A 5,830-nucleotide genomic window follows, 5' to 3' on the forward strand; every position below is an offset into this window, starting at 1 on the left:
GCTATACAACAGACCACACACAGCCACACACAGCCACACACACACACACAACACACACACACAACACACACACACAAACACACACCACAACACACACACACACACACACACACACACACACACACACACACACACACACACACAACACACACACACACAACACACACACACACACAACCTGTACACATACTTACTTTCGTTCTCTCTCTCTCTCTCTCATGCACACACACACACACACACACACACACACACACGTGCGCGCACAATCAGACAAGAGCTTATTATCCTCGGGACTCTTCTAGGGATCATCTAAGGCTGCTGGCTAGACACTTTGTCCCTGCTGTCCCCGAATCTGAGTTAACAGGTTATCTACGGACAACAAGCCAAGCAAGAGGAAGGAGGGAACGGAAGGAAAGAAACAGAAAACACACTTCATCGTCCACGACTTAGGGTTAAATCAGTCCACACTTAGGGTTAAACAGTCCACACTTGGGTTAAAGCGTCCACACTTAGGGTTAAACAGTCCACATTAGGGTTAATCAGTCCACACTAGGGTTAAGTGTCCACACTTAGGGTTAAGTCAGTCCAACAAAACCTTAGGGTTAAATCAGTCACACTCGGGTTACCAGTCCACACTTGGTTAAAGGCAGTCCACATTAGGGTTAAAATCACACTTAGGGTTAAAGTCAGTCCACACTTAGGGTTTATAATCAGTCCCACAACTTAGGTTAATCAAGTCCACTTTCGGTTAAAGCAGTCCACACTTAGGGTTAAAGCATACACACTTGAGGGTTAAGATCAGTCACCACTTAGGGTTAAAGTCAGTCCAACACTTAGGAGTTAAATCGTCCACACTTAGGTTAAAATCAGTCCACACTTAGGGTTAAATCAGTCCACACTTAGGGGTTTAAGTCAGTCCACACTTAGGGTTAATCAGCCACACTTAGGGTTAAATCAGTCCACACTTTGGGTTTAAACAGTCACACTTAGGGTTAAATCAGATCCACACTTAGGGTTAAGTCGTCCACACTTGGGTTAAGTCATCCACACTTAGGGTTAAAGTCAGTCCACCACTTAGGGTTTAAGTCACAGGTTCCCATCACCTTAGGGTTAAATCAAGTTCCACACTTTCGAGTTTTAAAGTCAAGTCCACACTTAGGGTTTAACACTTGTTGGAAATCAGTCCACAACTTAGGGTTAAAATCAGTCCACACTTTAGGAGTAAGGTACCTAGTAAAGCAGTCCACCACTTAGGGTTAAAATCAAGTCCACACTTAGGGTTAAAATCAGTCCACACTTAGGGTTAAATCAGTCCACACTTAGGGTTAAAGTCGTCCACACTTAGGGTTAAAGTCGTCCACACTTAGGTAAGTCAGTCCACACTTTTGCTATTTCCCTGAATATGTCCATTAATATGTTAGTAACATATGATATGTGTCATAAAAATAGAGAATTTCCTCACTACACGCAAATACAAGCGTTTCTGCATGACGGGTAGAAACAGGCCATCTACATTTGCTGGTTTTAGGCAAACCACAATATCCAGAATTTATAGTGATTTCAGGATGTATTAGCGCCCCAGTCGAGGTGAATSCGTTTGAGAATGGGTGGCAACAGGTAGGAGAGCCTCTGGTTCCTTTCTGGACCAGCTTGCGAAKWWTTTTTTTTTTTCCGATAACAACTGTAAAGTTTAGTCATGGCTTGGTGCTCAGTACCTGGATGTGCAAACTAGAAGCAAGCACAGGCTGCTGGYGTAACATTTCATTGGTTACCGTACTAAGGTAACTAACGTAGCTAATTAGCTAGCGAACTACATTGGTGTATTGTAACAAATCTAGCTAGCCAGCTTTCATAATTCGCTGGAGAGACATTCCAAAACAAATCAATGTAATTAACCTGCTGCTATCTGGTGATGTGATTTGTAACTTTGCAAGCTACTTTTGTCTACGTTACCTACAGCCTACCGGACCGTATCTAACCGTTAGCCAACTAGCTAACTAACAACAGCAGAGGCTAAAGTGACTGGCTTATCTATTCTATTTACAGAGTCCGATCTCATCAACATCTGTAGTGGCATTAACTTCAAGCTCAGCACTGGGAACTACTGTAATTCACCTTGCTGAATCTTTCCATGACTCCACGATGAGCAAATACATTTACCGGAGCTAGGATTAAACATGTACTGTTGGTCTGTTTATAAGTAGAAGTTGACCTTGACAGTCTGAGACCAAGGTCATGGAGCTCATGACGTTCTGACAGACCAGCTGCCATTGGCCAAACCCAGATGAGGTTCAGCAGCTGAAGAACATTCAGGACCATGCCTGGACATTCAGGACCCTGCCTGGATCGGACCATCGGGACATTCAGGACCCCTGCCGGACATTCAGGACCATGCTGGAACATTCAGGACCATGCCTGGAACATTCAGGACCTGCCTGGAACATTCAGACCTGCCTGGAACATTCAGGACCCTGCGCTGGAACATTCAGGACACCATCGACCCCTGGACATTCAGGACCATGCCTGGAACATTCAGGACCATGCCTGGAACATTCAGGACCTGCCTGGAACATTCAGGACATGCCTGGACATTCAGGACATGCCTGGGAACATTCAGGACCATGCCTGCCGAACATCAGGACCATGCCTGGAACATTCAGGACCCTGCCTGGAACATTCAGGAGACCCTGCTGGAACTTCAGGACCATGCCTGGAACATTCAGGACCATGCCTGGAACATTCAGACCCTGCCTGGACATTCAGGACCTGCTGGAACATTCAGGGACCCTGCCTGGATCAATTCAGGCACTGCCTGGAACATTCACGACCCTGCCTGGAACTCTCAGGCCCTGCCTTTGGATACTTCAGGACCATGCCTGGAACAATCAGACCATGCCTGGAATCATTCAGGACCATGCCAGGGGACATGCAGGACCCTTGCCGGGGGACATCCTCAAGGACCATGGCCTTGAACATTCAGGACCCTGCCTGGAACATTCAGGGACCATGCCGGGGACATTTCAGGACCCTGCCGGGAACCATTCAGGGACCATGCCTGGAACATTCAGGAACCATGCCTGCGAACATTCAGACCATGCCTGGAATACATTCAGGACCATGCCGCGGACCATTCAGGACCATGCCTGGGGAACATTAAGGACCATGCCTGCCGAACATTCAGGACCATGCCGTGCGAACATCAGGACCCTGCCTGGAACATCAGGACCCTTTGCCTGGAACATTCAGGACCATGGCCTGGAAAACATTTCAGGGACCCAGCCTGGGACATTCAGGACCCTGCCTGGGACATTTTCAGGCCCCTTGCCTGGAAACATTCAGGACCCTGCCTGTGATCATTCAGCCCCTGCCTGGAAACATTCAGGGACCATGCCGTGGAACATTCAGGCCACCCTGCCTGGGACATCAGGACCCTGCCTGGGACATTCAGGCCCCTTGCCTGAGAACATTCAGGGACCCCTGCCTGGATCATTCAGGCCACCTGCCTAGGAACATTCAGGACCCTGCCTGGAACATTCAGGACCCTGCCTGGAAATCAGGACCTGCCGGACATTCAGGACCATGCCTGGAACATTCAGGACCCTGCGCTGGAACATTCAGGACCCTGCCTGGAACATTCAGGACCCTGCCTGGAACATTCAGGACCATGCCTGGAACATTCAGGACCATGCCTGGAACATTCAGGACCCTGCCTGGAACATTCAGGACCCTGCCTGGAACATTCAGGACCATGCCTGAACATTCAGGACCATGCCTGGAACATTCAGGACCCTGCCTGGAACATTCAGGACCATGCCTGGAAACATTCAGGAACCCTGCCTGGAACATTCAGGACCATGCCTGGGACATTCAGGCCCTGCCTGGAACATTCAGGACCCTTTGCCTGGATCATTCAGGCCCCTGCCTGGAACATTCAGGACCCTGCCTGGAACATTCAGGCCCTGCCTGGAACATTCAGGACCCATGCCTGGAACATTCAGGGACCATGCCTGGAACATTCAGACCCTGCCTGGAACATTCAGGACCCTGCCTGGAACATTCAGGACCCTGCCTGGAACATTCAGGACCATGCCTGGAAACATTCAGGACCATGCCTGGAACATTCAGGACCCTGCCTGGAACATTCAGGACCCTGCCTGGAACATTCAGGACCATGCCGGAACATTCAGGACCATGCCTGGAACATTCAGGACCCTGCCTGGAACATTCAGGACCCTGCCTGGAACATTCAGGACCCTGCCTGGAACATTCAGGACCATGCCTGGACATTCAGGACCATCCTGGAACATTCAGGACCATGCCTGGACATTCAGGACCATGCCTGGAACATTCAGGACCCTGCCTGGAACATTCAGGACCATGCCTGGACATTCAGGACCCTGCTGGAACATTCAGGACCATGCCTGGAACCATTTCAGGACCATGCACTGGAACATTCAGGACCTGCCTGGAACAGTTCAGGACCAATGCCTGGAACATTCAGGAACCCTTGCCATGGAACATTCAGGACCCTGCCTGGAACATTCAGGACCCTGCCTGGAACATTCAGGACCCTGCCTGGAACATTCAGGACCCTGCCTGGATCATTCAGCCAACACAACATCCATGTTCAGTTTGACTGATGTAGTATACTATAGTGTGCCTAGTATGCTCACAACTGCATTGTATATATATAATGGAGTTTGATATAAAAAGTTTTATATAATATGGAGTTTGATGTAAAAAATATTATATAAAACTTTTTATAAGTATACTGACAAGTGACTAAATGATTCCAGCTGGATCAGAATCCAATAAAGTGTTGACATCAACTTCTGGATCAATTCATTGTGATATTCATAAAAATGTATTTGGAAGTAACTAGCGCCAATCTCCATTTGTTGGCAATAAAACAGTAGATCTGTATGTCAATGATGCATATAAGTTGACATGGCTTGTATTGAAGACAAAGTGTATTTGCTCAGGAGACCGAGGTGAGTTTACACAGCAGTTTGCAGGAACAGATATAGCAATGTATGACATGTATACAGTAGGAAAAAAAWATATACTACTAATGCTTATAAATACTATAGTTCTACAAAGGGAATACTTGCATATGATGTGTTTGGCTGGTGCAGTGAGGTGTTCGTAGTCACTTTAATACAAGGGGAMATTGTTGTTATGGCAAGGGGATTAGGTATCCTGTGCCTAGTTTCTCCCCACGTAGAACAAACTCCCTAAATAATCTGTAGGCCACCAAGCGGTATTGTCTGTCAGAGAATTACAAAATACTATTAGACTTAATCGTTGTGTACGGTCTCCATTCCAACTGTAGCAGCACGATGCAGAATATTACACATCACAGACACACATTAGCTAGCTACAACACGCAGGTTTAGTTACTCCAAGGCTAGTATGAGTTAGAAAGTCAAAGTCATTCCTTTACTCTTTGTCAACATCATCAAAACATTTACTCACTTTTGCTCCTAGTCCTATTGAGATGCACTGAGGCTAGCTTGCTAACATTAGCTAGCTAGTTATAACATTAGGCTACAGTACATGTTGTGTATAGCAAACACAGCTAGCTAGCTCAACTTGACTAGCTTGGCTCGTAGTGGTACTAGCAAGTCCTGTTTATGGTCAAAAAGATCAAGACATTATACTGTGCTGAACAACGTTGCCTCGTGTGAAAAGAGAGCTTAGCTATATTGCTAGCTAGCTACCAACAGCAAAACAAATTATTAGTTTGACATTTGCCCTCCTGATCCGGCTGGTTTAGGCTGCCGTCGTCAGTTGATCTCGGAGGTTCTGAAGAACGTCTCCAGCACACTTC

This window comes from Salvelinus sp. IW2-2015, unplaced genomic scaffold (genome assembly GCF_002910315.2).
Source record: "Salvelinus sp. IW2-2015 unplaced genomic scaffold, ASM291031v2 Un_scaffold1052, whole genome shotgun sequence".
Classification (NCBI taxonomy): Eukaryota; Metazoa; Chordata; class Actinopteri; order Salmoniformes; family Salmonidae; genus Salvelinus; species Salvelinus sp. IW2-2015.